The sequence below is a fragment of the Taudactylus pleione genome, unplaced genomic scaffold (genome assembly GCF_031769625.1).
Source record: "Taudactylus pleione unplaced genomic scaffold, aTauple2 ptg000627l, whole genome shotgun sequence".
Classification (NCBI taxonomy): domain Eukaryota; kingdom Metazoa; phylum Chordata; class Amphibia; order Anura; family Myobatrachidae; genus Taudactylus; species Taudactylus pleione.
Window position 1 is genome coordinate 5827049 of NW_028285029.1, and position 20997 is coordinate 5848045.

General features: G+C 37.2%; 1 protein-coding gene across 1 annotated transcript in view; it reads left to right on the forward strand.

The window, feature by feature from the left end:
* LOC148479279 (extracellular calcium-sensing receptor-like) overlaps positions 1 to 20997 on the forward strand; it is a 41181-nt gene that overhangs the window by 12545 nt on the left and 7639 nt on the right. The window lies entirely within an intron of this gene.

A 20997-nucleotide genomic window follows, 5' to 3' on the forward strand; every position in this document is an offset into this window, starting at 1 on the left:
CTCGTGGGCACTATACCGTTCGCACCTGCATTTCTATTTGGAACGGTTATTGTCCGAATGGGATGCAGACCGGTAGCGCTGCTACCTCTGACCTGGTTACCTGGCTGGGGGTTTAGTCTGCTACTGCTACGTATGGTATGAACAACTTCCTCTATGGGTGCAGAGGGAGTTAACACTTCTCTTTCTGTTACCGATGGAGATGGCGGCACCACTCGTGATTGTGGTGATGCAGCATTTATCATCTGCACAGCATGGGAAATGGCAGACATTACAATAGGCTCATCATCCACATCATAAACATTTTCTTTATGGTTGCTTAAGAGAGGGTACAAATTGCTTGTTACATTTCTATGAGTATTTTTGGTAACTGTACTTGCACCTCCATCCACATAAGGTGGGGGAGGTGAGCATGAACTGCTGGCAATACTCTCCACAATGCTACCTTGCAGCACGTGCGCTCCATTTTGTGGCTCGCCTGTATTGCAATTTAGCGTCGCGGATGTATTCTCTGGCAATGTGCTCGCAACACTAGTTTGCGTCGTTTGCACATTTTTAAGCCACGCATCCCCTTCATGCTGCCATAGTTTTAAACATTCATAATATTTAACCATTTTCTCTCGGGAGCGCATCAGACTGATGTGATCCCGGACATTATCTAATATATTTTTATCAAAACTACCAATTCTGGGAAATGGTCTAACACTCTTCATCGTCATTTTAAACCATACATCACAATACCTTATCGCATAAGTACCATACTTAGTATGCATAATACGACGAGCTGATCTGATCACCGCCTCCATTAGCAGCACATCATTGTCTAACATCTCTACTGTTTGCGCGACTCCCATTCTGAGACAAAATCCTACGCTTTTCAATAAAGGTTTAAACTGGTGAAAGACAATCAAGATACTTTCACTTGCCTGTGGACGATTTAAGTCGGCAGCGCCCACACACCTGGATAAGATTTGAAAAAGGCAACTTCCACACCCGGATAAGATTTAGTAAGGCAACTTCCACACCTATGGAAGTTTGTATGTCGGCCACTTCCACGCACCTTTCTACAACAAAGACAACATGTACACCTGCTACTGTGTATAGAATGGTAAAGCTGCTTACCAAGCAACTAGCACTTAGCCCTTAAAGGTCATACGGTACCTTTAACTGTAGGGAACAAGTTACCCCTACCAAAAAAACACTCACTGTTACACACTTTTTTCTGCGCAGAAAAATAAACATTAACCCAGATATTGATAATAATTGAAAAATGTAAACCTAAACGGCTTTATCTAAAACACGTGGCAGCACAACCGGAATTGCGTATATGCTATTGTGCGACCAGCCGCATACACAATAATGCGACTACCACACAACCATATGACAACCTTTAGCTGCGTACACAAAAGTGCATCTTTGCTGTGTGCAAACCTGTGACTCAGCCGCATACCCAATACTGCGGCATCCCTTTAAACATTAGGTTCTATCAACAGAGGAAAACAAACTTTTTCCTCTCTTGTCCCTGGATTCTAGTCAGCATCCTTAATTCACACAGAGATGGATAGCGATCTTTTAGCACAAAGCGATTGCAGGAAAACCCTGCATGTGGCCATTCCACCCTTTGCTGAAATATGGATAGCCGTATGTACCATGTGAGCAGGTGAGTGACTTCAATATAAGCCCCCAACTAACGATACTGGATCAGAACCTCTATACACACCTTTCTATACCTTCTAATATCCTTCCTATACCTTCTAATATCCAGCCTATACCTTCTAAGGATGAAGCTAATTTGCTTATGCAGTCATACAGTAAATAAAGACTTAAGACATGGAATCTGTGGTTCCAAAGCACAAGCATTATTCAAGTAAAAGTACAGTCAGTTACATGCTATTGATCCAGACACAATTTATGTGCAAAGGAATTATACAGACCCAAGTACAGTATACATTCGCAGCACTTCCGGTACCAGATGTTAGGCATCAGCAAGAAACCCCTCATCTATCAGCATTCAGCATGAAGACTAAAGACCCAGTGTTGGAGCCCACATATTTATACCCCCCAGGGATAGACAAAACAATAGAGACATTTGTTGCTGATGCAATTGGTTCCCAAGGGGGATCCATCTGTTACTGAGCATTTAACAGGCTGATTCAAATAGACTCATCCCGGCCTCTAACAACTGGGGGTGTCTGCCCTCCCACCCCATGCAATCATCCTAACAGTTGTTCATATAATATACATTTTGTTGTTTGAAGTCTCTGTGGTCCATAAGTTGAGAATGCATGATGCGATCTCCCCACCGATAATACCGGAATACTGTGGAAAGAGTACGCATCAGTACAAAACCAAACATGGCTTACTTACATGTATAAAACCTTAGTTACAAAATATCTATTTTTCACAACATTTATACTAACTTAACAAACTTAAATCTTATACCTTAAAGCTAACGGAACCTTGTAAGTGAATATGTAATGTGTGAGTGTACGGGGTTTGATATGAAGATGCTAGTTAACTGGGGACAGATGCATGCTCATTTAGCTACTAAACAGTGTTTTTCTTATGCATTCGCTAACATGCAACTAGTTAACAGTGCTATTATGCATATTTTTGTGTATATGAGAAATGATGGAAGATGCAATTGCATGGTGCTAATAGTAATCTCGCCATATGTACTTAAATGTGAGTTTATCTAAAATGGCGCTTGGGTGGTCATTTGCACAATGGCGCCTTGCTATCTCATTTCCAAGATGGCGTCTTGCGGCCAGTCACAAGATGGTGTCGCCGCAATTCAATTTTAAACTGAACTTGTCTCAGCAAATTACTCAGCTTCGACATACGAAAACCTAGTTATGCTGTATTGTTCTTCCAAAACACCACCCACTGTATTCCAATAACAGATAAATGCTGTCCTTCATGAATTGGAAAAATGTATTGTAGTCTATTTAGATAATATTTTGATCTATAAACAGTCTTTGGAGAAGCATCAAAGCCCGGTCAATCAGGTTATGGGAAAACTCTGTGAGCACCATTTGTATGCAAACCTCAAGAAATCTGAGTTTAGGGTCAAAAAAGTTTCTTTTTTGGGGTACATCATCACTTCTAAAGGGTACTCAATGGATCCTAGTAAACTTCAGTTCATTATTGACTGAAAACAACCCACTAACCAAAATGTCATCCAAAGGATTTTAGGCTTCATTAATTATAGGCAATTTATTTGTTCATTTTCTGTGCTAGTTGCTCCAATCACTGACTTAACTAACAAGAAAGCAGATACCTCTGTTTGGTCTTCACAAGGTTTTCAAGCCTTTGAAGCTTTGAAACAAGCATTCATCTGATCTCCAATTCTTCACCATCTGAATCATGACTTGCCTTTTATCATCAAAGTGTATGCTTTTAAAGTAGGTATTGGAGCAATTCTCTACCAGAAGGACTCTGTGGATAATCAGATACATCCTTTCGTGTCACAGAAATTATTTCATGCAGAAGCTAATTATGATGTAGAAAATGTATTATCTACTTGCCATCTCAATGGCTTTGGGGGACTGGAGACATTGGCTAGAAGGTGCTAAGCACACAGTCTTCACAGACCATAAAAATCTATTATACATTGAGTCAGCCAAAGACTTAACTAAATTAAAGATAGGCATGCTGGGCACTGTTATTTACCCATTTTGATTTTATCATTACCTACATACATGGGTCTAAATATGTCAAAGTGAATGCCTTATCACATAATTTTCTTAGGGAGTATGAGTCCACCAATACTAAAATGCATATATTATCTGCAGCATCCATTCATGCTGATCTAGTATTGGATTTCTACACTCAGCTTCAATCTATGCAAAATCAGTCTCCTTCTGAGACTCATCACGAACATTTAAAGGGTACTGTTTCATTGTAAAAAAAAGTGTCCTGGCATCCATGACATTCTATACCTATGGAAATATTGTCTTAATCTGTTTGGTGGCCTACTATCACTGAGGATGTCAGAGAATATGTTCAGGCCTGTGGAGTCTGTGAAAAGAATAACACTCAAACTCTACCAACTAGAAAACTCCTTCCTTTGGTCATTTTCACCAGGCCATGGTCACATATTTCATATTGCCTGTTTCCTCTGGTTGTAATGCCACCTGGGTGCTCGTGGATCATTTTATTCCTCTGACCAAGCTTCCCAGTGCTAAAGACCTTTCTACATTATTCATCCAATATGTTTTCAGGTAGCATGATTTGCCTTCAGACATTGCATTCAATAGAGACACTCAGCCTGCTTTTGGAAATCTTTCTGCTCTTCATTGGGTATTAACCTTAGTTTGTCTTCTGGAAATCATCTGTGGTCTAATGGTTAAACAGAATGAGTCAACCAATCTTTGGAACAATACTTTCATTGTTATATTTTTAACATTCACAACAACTGGGAATAATTTTTGCTGCTATTGGAATTCACTTACAACAATGTTTGACACTCTGCCACTATCTTCTTTTTTTGTCTGTATATTTGTATATCACCCCAAAGCATAATTATTGTCTTCATTTGGGTATGCATTCTGCATCGCGGTGGTCAGATTGCTGATGCTTATATTACTAATGGCAGAATAATGATGCCACACAGAACCCCAGAGCCAGCATCCCGACTGCCAGGATCTTGAAGGTAAGTAACAAGACTGTAGGGATGGTTAGGTTTATAGTAAGGGTTAGGCACTAAGGGGGGGTTTGGTGTAGGATGTGGGAAGAGGGAGGTTTGGTTTAGGCACTGGGTGGAGGTAAGGTTCAGGCACCAGGGAGGGAGAATTAGGGTTGGGAGAGGGGAAGGATTAGCATACCAACCAACAAGTGTTGGTATGTTAATCCTTTCAGGTTCCTGGCATCAGGATTCGGACTACCAGGTTCCTGTCTGTATTTCATAATTTCCCTCATTAGTACCTGTTGATATGCCATTAAATTTAAACATTGCTTATCGCCTCAGAGCCATTGGAAGAAAGTACACTTCACCCTCAGCAAAGCCTCTTTTTGCTGAATTTTTTTTCATCATAGACATTGTATGATTTAAGTGGGCAACAAAGTATGGTAATCCACCTGTAACATTACTTTGTCAAACATCAAATAAGTTTGGGCTTAAGTACATTGGTTCTTTTTAGATTGTAAAATAGGTGAATTCCATTGCTTTTCACCTTAAGTTGCCCAAGTCCTTGACATATTCTAACACCTTCCATTGCTCTCTGTTTAAGCCTGTCATTACTTTCAAAAACATTCAAGTTTGTATGCCCTAGAAAACCATATCCAGCCCTGGTTCAAAGTTAGCAGGAATTCTTTGTGGAAAAGATTCTTGATTCCAAGAGAGTTCAAGGACAGGTACATTTCCTTGTCCATTGCAAGGATTATGGATCTGGGGAAAGATCTTGGATACCCAAAAGGAATTTGCATACGGAAGAACTGAAGCATGACTTTTCAAAACATTTCCAAGACACTGTTACCAAGACACTGTGTACCAAAAGCTACAAAGGATGATGGTCCCAACTAGCACTTACCAAGTGGAGCCATGGTAAGTTGATTGGTTGTGTCCATGCTGACTTATTGCAGCCAGGACACCTTGCTATTAAATGTGGAAAAGCACTGCTTGTTGTTACAGAGAGAACTTAGATTTAATTGGCTTTAGTTTCTGATAAAATGGAGGAGGAATTAGACTCCCTGCAAGTTATAGCTGTTTGCATTGAAGTTACAGTAGTTTGCTAATCCTGGTCTCATTGGAGCCATTGGATTTCCTTATAGCTTTGTGCCTAGCCAGTCTGGTTCTCCTGCAACCTGCTAATATATCTAGTGTTAAGAATATATTTACTTACTTTTAAACAGTGACTTTTTGGTTTATCATCATCTGCTATAGTCATTTGTTGCAACACTTGCTGGAATTGTTTTCACTATTATCATCTATTATAGTCATTTGTTGTTACACCTACAGTGATTGTTTACACATCATTGAACAATTCTATAACATTGAATTCAAAGTGTTTATTCAGTGTTCCAATTAAATCATGTTATCACCGGCCTTTTTGGATATACCTCTACTATTTTGAGTTTAAGACCTGGCAGCCTCTCAGTACCATTGAGAGTGTTGTTCTCTAATGGAATAAAGTCAGTTGTTTTAGGTGGATACCCTCAGCTATTGTCCAAGAGACTTTATGCACAATATGTAGTTGTATCATAACAATTGTTTTGCACTTCAAACATTTGGCAGTGAAGGTACTATTTTTTATATGTTCACTACTATATAATGTGGTTTCTACATTATTCACATACTGCTTTTTTAGTGAATGTACTGTTTTTAAACACCAGTAAATTTGTACAAGATTCCTAGAGCAACACTACGGAGGTGTTCACCTTTAAAAGCCACCAATTGTTCACTTAGAAAAGGACTCTCACCGGTAGTTAGGATACTGACAGATCTAAAAACTCAGAACAGTAGAAACTTATACAATATTATGGTGATCACAGAACAATTGGCTGGAGCAGTCTAAATCTGAAAATAAACAGAGAAAAATAGGACATAGATGCTGAAAGTAACTACAGGGTAACTATAGAGCAGTTCTGGTAATATAGATTGCAAACAAATGGTAACACAGCAGAGGTGGATAATACTAATTAGCAGGTGTAACTTGAAATAATAAACAACATGCTGTGTGATAAACCCTTAAGAGTAGGATATATATATAAGATACTGTACAGATACTGTACAGTTTCCAAGCAGACTGGGGGACTCCAGATACACAGATCATGCAAGGTGCATGCAGGAAAACTCACCAGTACACAGGAATCAATAACAGACCAGAGGCTTATACAGGAGTTCAAAACTATCACTGGCATTGGTGTGCAGGTCTGGTTGGTTGCCTTTTAATAAGACCTGCACTAAAAGAATATCTCCAATGAGCCCAGCCCCCAAAATGATCATTCCGTGCAGCCTCTAAGCTCAGCATTTCGACTATCTGTCTTAGTCAGGACCACAATACTCTGCAACCACATGGCATCCCCTTGTTGCATAGCAATCAGCAGAACCATCTGCTTTTGTGGCTTTAGAGATGCAGCATTCTGGTTACCTAGTTCCAGCTGGGACCCATGCCTGTAATGAGCCACAATGGCAGCTCATAACATGTACACCTTCAATACACACTGGTCTACTGCATGTATGGCTACCCAAAACATGTCTACTGTTATGTTAATTAATGACTGTATATAATTATCTTATGCTTACTTTGGGGGAGGGGAAATGGAGGACACACCATGGGACTTCTCTTTTTGCTACTTCACTGTAAAGCACTTGCCCAAGCTGCATGCATAAAGGTGCACACAAACTCACATTTACTGTCCATTTGAATACACAAACAAAGCTGCAACACACAGCACAAGTCACAATGCACCCCAGCAGCAAAAATGCAGTTTGATCTTTCATTAAAATGAGATGCATTAATGTTCTACCATTTGCAGGGTATTGCTGCATAACTAGCTGCATACTATGGCTACACACAATCCCAAAGCCTTCATTTCAAATGCAGAGGCACAGAGAAAGTATTGCTGCTAAATACTATTGACATTGGTGCCAGCACATTTTTCTCAAAATTAAGCTAATCAGTACACATACTGTATAACATGGAATTGGTGGTGGTGTAAAGATGCACTTTCAGCTTTCAATAAAGGAGACTCTGACCTTTGTAGTGTCGTATATTCCTGCCTATAAGAAAATACACAATACAAAACAAATACAGTGGGCAGATGTTGCAGCCACAGGTACTTTACAAGTTCCTGTGGCCAAGGCTGCCAAGAACCAAGCTATGCCAGGCCCTGGTGAAGGGGGCATGGCCTAATTGTGGGAGTCATGGCCACACCCACTTAAGAAGAAAAAGTACATTATTGTGGTGCTGCACACTGGGGAGGGGTGCTGTGAGTCACTCAGCCCAGTGCATATCCATGGGGGCATGATCAGGCTGATTGCTTCCAGCCACAGGCAGAGGAGACTGAAGCAGCAAGCAGCAGCATGAGTTGGGATGCTCAGCTGACAGGAAGGAGGCAACAGCGTCATACCCAGCCCCACTGCGATCTTTCAGAAAGCTTGGGCTTTGCTTATTAGTACCCGCTCATCCCCCCTGTTTGTGCCTTTGCCTGTGGCTAAAACATTTGCATGCTGTATGCAGCACTACACACAAAAAACAAACACCACTACTGAGGGGCACAACTATTACTAGTGACATTGCATAAGTGGCACTACTACTGGGGGTATTCAGGTTCTTATAGAATGGAAAGGAATGTTCCCAGAGTGATGAGAAATGGTGGTGTTACATGTTCACATGCCGCAATTTTTCAGTATACATGACCATTGCAGCATGTGGCCTTGCCCACTATATTAGCGTGCATGCCTTGGGCGCATGCACATAGTTGAAGGGCACAATTTTTTATCTTGCCCTGGGCTCCAAACACCCTAGTTATGCCACTGCTCAAATAACTTTTATTTTTACACTTTTATTTGGTTTAAGTACCTTGCTTACACAATAATTATATTTGACTTGCAATAAGATAACATATCAACCATCAAACTATATCATGGCTGGCTATTCAGTATATCAGTGTTTTCCAACCACAGGGACATATTAGTGTGCTGTGAGCAGTTGTCAAGTGTGCCATGCGCAATCAGTGCTGTCTTCCTTTGTACTGTGGGCCTGTGCTCTTCTGGGAGGCTCAGACATGCCTGGGCCATGACCTACAGAGATGTGGTGGCATGACATCATAGGTCATACATGCCTCATTAGCCCGCATGCACACCCGCTAACCAGCCCATCTGCAAGCTGCCCAGAGACTGAATACACAGTGCCAAGCTGAGTGTGACAGAAGCAACCCCAGCCAATAAAAGGAAAAGCAGTGTTAGCCTAAGGGGTGGGGCTACAGCACAGTCCAAAGTTCAAATAGGAGATTCACACCAACTGCCATTGTGTCTCAGCCATCTATGTTTGACAGCATTTGAAATGCCTGTTGGTCTGGTTTCCCTGTTTGAATTTTGGACTGCGCTGCAGCCCCACCCCTGGAGCAGCCACTGGATGACAGTCTTCGATAGTGACCGATAGGATCCATTGACTGTTTTTTCTTATTCTGTGGTAGTAATGTGATTTTTTTTGGTATGTTAGGAGCAAAGTGATGGTTTGATTATTTGCTTTTTCTATGGGGAAAAAAATCTAGTTTTTTCAGTGGGGAGCAATGTGATTGTTTGTGTTTATGTAGAGGACAATGTATATGTGTTGCTTTTTTTCCCATGGGGGACTGAGGGTGTGCCTTGGCAATTTTAAAATCTTGTTCAGTGTTTTGTTAGTTAAAAATGGTTGAAAAGCACTGCACTATGGGCCTGAAACAGCAAGGATTGATGATGCAATTGTGCACGCAGATGGACAATAGTTGCTCAGGGTGCATGCATATACTTCTCAATGTGCATGAGTGAATGCTCCACTGTGATTGGACAGCAATGACAGAGACTACACAGAGCAATTGCAGGGTGATTGACAAGATGTCAGCATTTGGGATTTGTGATGGGGCATGGATGGAGAAATGCAGGCATGCCAGTGCGTTTGGACACCCTTACAGAGGCATGCATAAATTAGCCAATATGATGGCATATGCAGCTTAAGTACTCACTGCGTGCAGGAAAGTTAGCAATTTATAAGTGAGGTCAGACCTGCTGTAAATGTGCTAAAGGCTCCGATGTACTTTGATGTTACCAATATTTTGGCTTGATTTCAAGGTATTATGGATGTACGAGAGGGGAATTGGACGTCTGCATGGTTTCCATGTGATTGCACATATTAGCATACTTTTGCAGAAGACCTGTGTATGCAATTGCAGCCTCAATTTCATCAGTGATCCTTACTGAACCAGGCCCTATATGTCTTGATAGGTCACTGAAGCATATCAGTCACTTTTACTTCATTTGGTGACATAGCATCGTATTTACTTTGGAGCTACTGCAATTTTCCACATGTGGTTGCTGAATGCAGAAAATTGGTATTTTGGAGGCAATGGAATTGAAATGGAATTTAAGAGCAAAGGGCAAATTGTGATGCATTGATGTCATAAATCGGAAGCAGTGCTAAGGCTAAAATTGATGTCATGGGTTCAGTGATCCACTGTGCAACAGGGTGCTGAAATAATGCTTTTTCTTGCAAATTATTTTTATATCAGACAATTGTGAAAAAAAATTATTAGTCTTGGTCCCATTTAGTAATGATTTTTCACCCCCAGCAGCTGAAGCAGTCCTAGTACAAACTGCATTCTAAATATAATAAGGAGGTCGCTAATGAAGGTGTTGTACATGAAGATTGCTTATGGTATCAATCCCTGCTAACAATCAATGATGCTGGACTCCTTGTTACTACAGTATATATGATTTATCAGAATTTCATGAAACACTGAAATGAATTTGTAGCACATTACGAAACAGTGAATAGATACATAAATTGTTACCATCCTAACCCCTAATTTCTTAGACATGACTAATATTGTCTCAGTTATTATAAAATATTTCCACATGCTAGGATTTTTTGTCTTTTCCTAAGCATGATAATTATGGTCATGAAATGGTACCACTGGATTTTGCCTTGATACTACTCAATCAACATCATCCTCATTGACTTTTTCCAACCATAACATATTCATAATAAGTATCCTTATTTTTGTTAGAACCACAATTATCCCCCTCATACTATTGAGGATTTTCCAAAATATAATCCTCAAGTTCGAGTATAAATCATCATCATCATCATTTCTACTCATCTTCACTTATACAAATGGTTGAGAACCTGTGGAAGGAACTGCTCAATTTCAGTATGAGGATCTCAAATATCAGAATCACACATAGATCCCAGGACAAACTTAAACTCTCCTCTTCTGAGAACACCCATTTTTTCTTCATATTTTGCTCTATTTATGCACTGGTGGAGCTGTTTTGTACTTGACATTACTATAGAGTATAGTATCCTCTCTGGTGCACAACAATTAGGGATCAGGCTTCCCAAGACACAAAAATAATGGGACACCTCACTCCTTATACAAATACCTCCCCATACTGGGTATAGTAAATAAAGTAAGTAAAATATAACCTCATTGTCGTGGGGATCGCGGTGCTAAATGTAAACATTGCAACTTCCGGTAATTAGCCGGAAGCTGTCACGCTGCCACTCTCTCCTTTAGAAAAACTCAAGCGGCCAATTCTAATGTTGGTTCCGCCTCCCATACATGTGGATGACTTCACGTGTATCTATCTATAACCACTGCTGTGTCTAAGAGGTCCAAATGTTTTAAAGATACTTCCAGTGAAGACCCCGGAAGTAAACATCGAGGATACAATAAACAATATAAATAAATAAATAGATTATAGGGGATTAAAAATCAGTGGAAATGGCATACATGTTAAAATTACATTAGCAAATAAATAAAATCAGTTTGCATTAAAAGCAAATAAAATTAGAATTAGAATAAAAGTTTAGGGAGGATGTGATAGATCAAAAATTAAAATTATTTAAAAAACATTTTAATTCAAATTCTTTGCTAAAATCCATAGGTAAAATGGTGTTTAATCTAAAAATCCAAGACATTTCTGTCTTGGGTAACATCCCTTCAGTGTTCCTATTTTTCCAATTGGCTTGTATGTTCAGACACCCTAGTCTTCAGAGCCCTAGATGTATGCCCTACATAAAATAAGCCACAAGTGCATTCAATTAAATATACCACATTGCTAGTATGACATGTGATGAAATTATTTATTTTGTATTCTTTCCCATTGACTATAAAATTTGTAAATTTGGAAACTTTACTGGGTACTAGTTACAGAAATTACATGTCCCACATCTATGAAACCCCTGTGTTCTCACGGGATTATTGGATTCATATTCCAAAGCACTTCTGACCATATGGGGCCTTTCAGTACACAAAATTCGGTTTATTAATGATTAACTTCTTCAAAATTTGGTCCATTTTTAATAGATGCCAATGTTTTCATATTATGCACTCAAGTTTTTTATGGTTTGAGCCAAAGGTAGTTATAAATGAAAAATCATAGTTGTTTTTATCTTTTTTAGTAGGAATTATCTTAGGTGCCAACAATGACTTTCTGTCTATCTGGGATACCATTTGCCTTGTTTTCTCTTGTTCAGGTTTGTCATGTTCCTGGTTAAGGAATTTCCTACTCATTTTTTGACTCTGCAGCATAAATTCACTATCATTGCTGCAATTTTTCCTTAAACGTATAAATTAGCTTTTGGGTATGCCTTTCAGGAAATTCTTATGATGTAGACTGGTTTTTTTAATATAATTTTGAGAGTCAATAGGCTTTGTGAATCCTTTAGTTTCTACCTTTCCATCCGAGACATATACTGTTAAATCTAAAAAATTGATACTTTTTTCTTTAATGTCAAAAGTAAAGACGATACTATCCTCATTGGCATTAAGAGAGTTGCAAAAACTTCTCCAAATCCTCCTTGGTGCCATTCCAAACACATACCACATTGTCTATATATCGGTACCACCTGACCAAGTTCTGTGCCCAGCTTCTAGCCCAAACTGCCATCCATTCAGAATATGTCATGAACAGGTTGGCGTAGCTGTGCACGAGCTTGGTCCCCATGGTGGTACCGACTAACTGTAGATATTAGTCACCCTCAAAGAAAAAATTATTATTTTTCAGTATAAACTCCATTCCCTCAATAATAAATTCCTTTTTATCCTCAGGGAGATCTGTCTGATCTAAAAACCATTGCACTGATTCTACTCCCTTGGTATGGGATATAATTGTATAAAGTGATGCAACATCCCCTGTCATCAAGAGCATGGACTCCTCCCATTTTACTTCATTAAGTTTATTAATAATGTCGGTAGTATCTTTTATATAAGATTTGTTCTTAACTACTAAGGGCTGGAGATTATAATCTATCATTTCAAATAAATTTGTAGTTAGTCCTCCCACACCTGCCATAATGGGTCTTCCAGGTGGTGTTGTTGTACTTTTTTTAATTTTAGGTAAAATGTAGATCGTGGGAGTCTTTGGATGGTTTATCAACAAAAAATCAAATTCTTGTTTAGAAATTGTCCCTTTCTCCAAGTACTTATTAAAAAACTTATTCAAAAAAAAGAAATTAGTCTTAATTTTTTGTGTGGGGTCATTGTTGAGTTTCTGATACATTTTGCCATCTTGGAGTTGTCTATAGATTCCATTTATATATGAATCTTTTTCTTTATTTCTTGTTCTTCTGTACTGTTGTCCTTAGAGGCAAAGAAGAAGAACAAGAAATAAAGAAATTTATAAAAAAATCCTCATTTTACCCCACTCATGTCAAAGGGGATTTTATAGATTGTTTCCAAAAATTGGTTGTGAATGATTTAAATGAAGCGAAAGGAGATAGAATGAGCAAAAACAATTTGACAAAGAAAGAGATTAGAGCAATAAAAGTGCTAAAGCAAAATAAAGGAATAGTAATTAAACTTTGTGACAAAGGGGGAGGAGTTACCATCATGGACAAAGATTCATATATAAATGAAATCTATAGACAACTACAAGATGGCAAAACATATCAGAAACTCAACAATGACCCCACACAAAAAATTAAAACAAATTTATTAAAGTTTTTGAGTAATTACTTGGAGAAAGGCACTATTTCTAAACAAGAATTTGATTTTTGTTGATAAACCATCCAAAGACTCCCACGATCTACGTTTTACCTAAAATTCATAAAAGTACAACAACACCACCAGGAAGACTCATTATGGCAGGTGTGGGAGGACTATCAACAAATTTATCTGAAATGATAGATTATTATCTCCAGCCCTTAGTAGTTAAGAACAAATCTTATATAAAAGATACTACCGACATTATAAATAAACTCAATGAAGTAAAATGGGAGGAGTCCATGCTCTTGATGACAGGGGACTTTGCATCACTGTATACAATTATATCCCATACCAAGGAAGTAGAATTGGTGCAATGGTATTTAGATCAAACATATCTCCCTGAGGATAAAAAGGAATTTATTATTGAGGGAATGGAGTTTATACTGAAAAATAATTATTTTTTCTTTGAGGGGGTCTACTATCTACAGTTAGTCGGTACCGTCATGGAGACCAAGTTCGCACCCAGCTACGCCAACCTGTTCATGGCATATTGGGAATGGATGGCAGTTTGGTCTAGTAGCTGGGCGCAGAATTTGGTCAGGTGGTACCAATATATAGACAATGTGGTATGTGTTTAGAATGGCACCAAGGTGGATTTGGAGAAGTTTTGTGACTCTCTTAATGCCAATGAGGATAATATCCTCTTAACTTTTGACATTAATGAAAAAAGTATAAATTTTTTAGATTTAACGGTATATGTCTCTGATGGAAAGGTAGAAACTAAATGATTCACAAAGCCTACTGACTCTCAAAATTATATTAACAAAACCAGTATACATCATAAGAATTGGCTGAAAGGCATACCCAAAAGCCAATTTATACATTTAAGGAAACATTGCAGCAATGATATTGAATTTATGCTGCAGAGTCAAAAAATGAGTATGAAATTCCTTAACCAGGGATATGACAAATCTGAACTAGAGAAATCAAGGAAAATGGTATCCCAGATAGACAGAAAGTCATTGTTGGCACCTAAGATAATTCCTACTAAAAAAGATAAAAACAACTATGATTTTTCATTTATAACTACCTTTGGCTGAAACCATAAAAAACTTGAGTGCATAATATGAAAACATTGGCATCTATTAAAAATGGACCCAATTTCGAAGGTTAATCCCTAATAAACCAAATTTTCGAAAGGCCTCTAACCTTGAAACACATCTGGTCAGAAGTGCTTTGGAATATGAATCCACTAATCCCGTAAGAACACAGGGGTTTCATAGATGTGGGATATGTAATTTCTGTAAACTAGTACCCAGTAAAGTTTCCAAATTTACAAATTTCATAGTTAATGGGAAAGAATACAAAATAAATAATTTCATCACATGTCATACTAGCAATGTAGTATATTTAATTGAATGCACTTGTGGCTTATTTTATGTAGGGCGTACATCTAGGGCTCTCAAGACTAGGATGTCCAAACATACAAGAAATATTAAAAAGGGGTTGGAGACACATAGTTTATCAAATCACTTCAAAACCACACATCAATGCAATATAAATGGAGTGAGGCAAATCCTTGGTATACAAAGAGTAAAAGCCAATTTGAAAAATAGGGACACTGAAGGGATGTTAGCCAAGACAGAAATGTCTTGGATTTTTAGATTAAACACCATTTTACCTATGGGTCTTAACAAAGAATTTGAATTAAAATGGTTTTTAATTTAATTTTAATTTTTGATCTATCACATCCTCCCTAAACTTTTATTCTAATTCTAATTTTTATTTGCTTTTAATACAAACTGATTTTATTTATTTGCTAATGTAATTTTAACATGTATGCCGTTTCCACTGATTTTTAATCTCCTATAATCAATTTATTTATTTATATTGTTTATTGTATCCTCGATGTTTACTTCCTGGGTCTTCACCGGAAATCTCTTTAAAACATTAAGACCTCTTAGAGACAGCAATGGTTATAGATAGATACACGTGAAGTCATCCACATGTATGGGAGGCGGAACCAACGTTAGAATTGGCCGCTTGAGTTTTTCTAAAGGAGAGAGCGGCAGCGTAACAACTTCCGGTTAATCACCGGAAGTTTTAATGTTTACATTCAGCGCAGAGATCTTCGTGGCAGAGTGATAGCTTCCGGCTAATCACCGGAAGTTGCAATGTTTACCATGAGGTTATATTTTACTTACTTTATTTATTATACCCAGTATGGGGAGGTATTTATCTTGATGATATGACATACCAGGATGAGGGTAATTTTAAAACCAAAACAGTTGAGAAAGGAGATTGTGAATGAGTGGATTTGGATATCAATTACTAACAGGAAGTGGTGTTTTGACTTCTGGGTTAGGGGACCTATAAATAGCAGATAGTGAGCAGATAATCCCATACAGCCTTGAGGAAGAGTATTTAATACTCGAAACGCATTGGCAGCAGGGATTTATTTGCTCTCAACATATTGGAAACCTGGAACTATTTCTGGCTGGCCAAACCAGAAGCTTAAAGGGACAAGGGTGATTATCCAGAAGTCTCCAGTTTTTATGTCTTCTTGAAGCACCGAATCTGGTGCCATACATGGTACAGTTCCTACCTTTTTATATATATCTGGATATCATTTGCACCTTGGGTGATCCCAGAAAGTGTTTACATTGTGTATTATTTTATTTCTGTGGAAATCTTTATTTGAAATATTTTGTTTGTGTATTATTTTATTTCTGTGGAAATCTTTATGAGAAATATTTTGTTTGAACCTTTTTTTCTTTTTTCAATTAAATTGTGAAATATTACACCATATTGCAGTCTCCTCTTTTCCCCTTTTTGTCTCCCTTTCATATGCTTTGGATGAACATGGAACTGGATTCACTGCATTAGAAAAAAACAAAAGATCAACAAATTAAAGGAGAAATATAAGAGATACTTTTTTGGACATTCCTTGTTTTTCTCTATTCTGCTAATTTTTGTTTTTAGTGTTTAGATTTTATTTTATTTCATTTTTTTATTGCATCAGCGCCTTTGTGTAATATCATTTTATATATTGCATTTTTTCACTACTGTTCTCATTGGGAACATTGGTTTTTTTATACTTTGGCAGTGAGCTTGCGTCAGTGTGTGCTCTTAAATTTTGTTTTATTGTATAACTGGAAATGACGCATGTGCTCCATTTGTCAAATTCCGGTTGTGTTCCAAATAAGATAGACTTATGTGTTTCATATACTCAACTTCCATTCCATATGGCTGCCATTTTATTGAATACGTCCGCTTTGCATCCCGGTGCACTATGAACTTTGATGCTACTCATTTTGATGGCTTCTGGAATTACTTTTCAACATGTTCCCCAACTTCCATTACCCTTATACTAGGCTATACTTAGTATTCCAGCCAACTCCATCCCTGTTACCAGAAGTGGGGAACTATCCATAATTTACTTATATAATAATTTCTCTCTTTTTTATATTTACATGTTATATATGTAAATTATGGATAATTCCCTACTTCTGGTAACAGGGATGGACTTGGCTGGAATACTAAGAAAAGAGCTAAATTATTAAGTAATATTAACATAGAGAAATATTTTAAAATATTTAAATATATTTTTTCACTATATGTTAGATCACTATATACAATCTGAATATAAATAAATGTTAGATCACTATGAATAAATGTGTTAGATCACTAAATACATTACAAATTAATCTAAAAACCATTTTAACTCAAAATCGGAATTATGTCAATTCTTATGAAAAATATTTAAATTAAAAATCCATATCATTTCTTTTTGAGCTAACTTAGTTTCCACATCTTTATGCCTCCAATCGCTTATCAGCTGTTGGATGCCTAAACATCTAATAATGGCTCCCTCACATTTATCATGAGTAGTGGATACATTTTTGGAAAGGGGATGACTGTTTAGCCCCTTCCAAATATTGTTTACATGCTCTATTGACCTACATTTCAGACTTCTCAAAGCTTTACCTATGTACATTTTTCCACATTTACATTCTAAAAGGTAAATAACATTCCTAGAGTGATATGTAATGAAATCTTTTTATATATTTTGCCATTAACATGAAACTCAGTGGTTTTCCTTGTCACAACTTTATTTGTAGTAGTCATGCAAATCAGACAGGATCCACAATGGTGAAATCCTATTGTTCTCACACTGGGATCTTTATCATTTTGAAGTGCACTCTTTACCAAAATTTTCTTTAAAGAAGGGGCCCTTTTATATATGAATCTCAGATTTTCTGGTATCACTTTTCCTAGACCTGGGTCATCTCTTTGAATTTGCCAGTTCTTTTTGATGATACCCTCTATCCTTCTATAGTGTGCCCCATGTACAGTAATAAAAGCCCACTGATGGGTATTATCATTTTGTTCATTTCTTTCTTCTATTGTTTTATCTTTTACTGGATCCTTTCTCTCTATTTCATGGACCCTAAGTTTTGCTTTTTCCAATACTTCCTTTGGATGACCCTTTTGTTCAAAGCATATAGTCATCTTTTCTATTTGTTCCTTTAAAGTGCCTTCCTTAGTGCAGTTCCTCTTTAAACTCATATTGTCCAACGGGAATATTCTCAAGCCACCTTCTATGATGTTCACTTCTTATATCAATATAGGAGTTAGAATCTATCGGTTTCATATTTGTCTTTGTGCAAATAATATTTCCTTCAATATATAGCACCAAGTCTAAGAACACTAATTCTTTATTGCTAACGTTAAAAATTAATTGAATATTAAAAGTTATTATTCAAAATACTGCAAAAATGATCTAAAGAGGCTTTTTCTCCTCTCTAAAAAAAAATATGTCATCTATAAACCGCCACCAATATATGAGGTTTGCCCCCTCCACCAACAAGGTGATAATGATGGATATCTCCCAGTAGGCCATAAATAAATTGGCGTAACAGGGGGCAAACCTGGTGCCCATAGCAGTACCCTTTATTTGCATGAAAAAAGTGCCATTAAAATTAAAATAATTATTTTTAATAATAAAATCAATTGCTTCTATTATAAAAATCTTAAGATCTTCAGAATACTCACTGCAATTTAAAAATAATGTAATTGATTCTCTTCCTTTTTCCCATTTGATCACAGTATACAAACTGATAACATTAGCATTGGCTAAAAAACTATTTGTGTCCCAATTAAAACCTTCTAAATTCCTAAAAACATCCCATATATCTTTTAAAAAAGATTATGTTTTTGAAACCAGGGGCTTTAGATAGAAGTCTATCATAGCATATAAATTAGATGTGATACTATTGGTCCAGTAATAATGGGGCAACCTGGGGGTTAGTGAGATCCTTGTGGATTTTTGGAAATAATTAATTGTGGGGGGTGGAGGGGTTGTACACATTATTAAAATCCATCTCATCCTTGGAGATGGTGCCTTTTCCAAATGCCCTATTAGAGAATTCCAAGCTTTTTTTGTGATACTTGCGTTGTGACGACCCCTAAGTTTTTATAGGTCAACTGGTCTCCCAGCTGCAAATTTATCTCCTCTATATAATCACATGTATTCATTCTTTTCCTTGCTTCTTTGAGTGTTATATGTATATAATCAACTTTGGCTTGTGCTATTTTTATGGTTTATTAAATAATATTCATCTTTGCACATTCTAATCACAATATTTGTTTCTAATTGGTTCATTTGATAAAATATATAGACAGCACCAATTTGTTTCTTTCTTTTATTTTCATCTTAAGCTTTTTGCAGTGGTGCCAGGGTGCTCCACCCAGTACCAGCATTTGCTTGTGCATGAGCCCACTACAATCATTTAAAGGGTGAGAGATTTTGGAGTCCTTGGAAAATTTGTTCTCCATCATATATGTATCTTCTATTGCTTTGGGAAGTATTTTGTTTTTTTGGATTTTGTTTAAAATGTGTTTTTTAATATTTTTAAATGTTTTTATGTGATCTATTATTAAAAACAATAATCTATATTATTCAATGTATTTAAATCTTATTGGGATCATGGCACCCATCAAGATATATCATTATTTCCCATTTTAAGTAGGGGACATTACTCCCAGAGATAAGTGGTGGTGCAATGCAAAGTTATAGAAGCTACATGACCAGAAGAGGGTACACTTTTGCACTGTGCATTATAGAATGTTTAATAGCAGCAGCAGGATCACTACAAGCAAATCATCAACATGGTCTAAGCTTTTCCATCTCAATGCAGGATGGGATGTTCGATATTGACTATACACAGCTAAGTTGCAAAGGCAATATACTGTGTGTTTACCCACTCTGATTACATTCTCTTTGTACTTCACACAGAATCTCAATGCATTTGTAACTTCTGCATTAGATTCTAGATATAATATTACATTTTGTCATTATCCTCCACAATTTGACTAAGACACTGAACACATTTTAACCAATCACAGCAGTTATTATAAAAAATTTCATCTTTCCATATATTACTGTGTGAATCTGCTCTCATTTATTACCATCAAACTATCATTGGATCCATCCAGCTCCCCCTTATATATCATTAACTTCTGTTCTCTGCTCAGCAAATTTACTATGATTTCTTGCATTAATAATCTAAAATACAATATCCCCAGCTCCTGAAATCTGGAGGGCTGTCCATTTGAAAGCAAAGGATCCCGTCTTTTCCCTGCAGACATGTTATCTCTACCATTGCATGGAATATCCACTTCAAAAGGAATTTCACACTTGTATTTTCACACCTACACAATGGTAATAGCTCCTAAAACCTTTCCACAAGCCTGCTTTATCCTTGAATAATTTGTGTGACTATAAATCACCAACTGAGAAGAAGAGTTAGCTTATTTAGCTACTCCTTGTTAAAAGTATACATTTTGTACTAGAGGAAGCAACTGAACAGTTTAATAGCCAAAATAAATTAGACTGTGCATTAATAGCCAAAATAAATTAGACTGTCCATCCATTCCATAGGGAATGGATGGACCTCTGAGCACAGAGCATGCTGTGTGCCTTTAACCTTGTGCAGGAATGCTAGTTTAACTTCTGGATCACACACATAATTGAGAAAAAAGTAAAATAAAATTTTTAATGATATTCTGTCATAAACAAATGCAATTCATACTAACTCTTCCTTGACGAACCAATGTATTTTTAAATCTCCAGCTTATGGTTTCACTCCACCCACCCTGTGTGGCAGTTACAATTGATCCAGCACAGGCTTCTATTCTTAAATTCCTTGGCAAAACTCAGCAGGGAAGTCATGGGAATAGAGGTAAAAAATCTGTTATCTGCTATAACCACCCAAGTTCCTTGCCTTCAGGCCCACCAATTTCACATAGGAGACACATAGAAGTGGTACAGTACTTAACAGATGGCCATATGTTTGGAAGAATAGT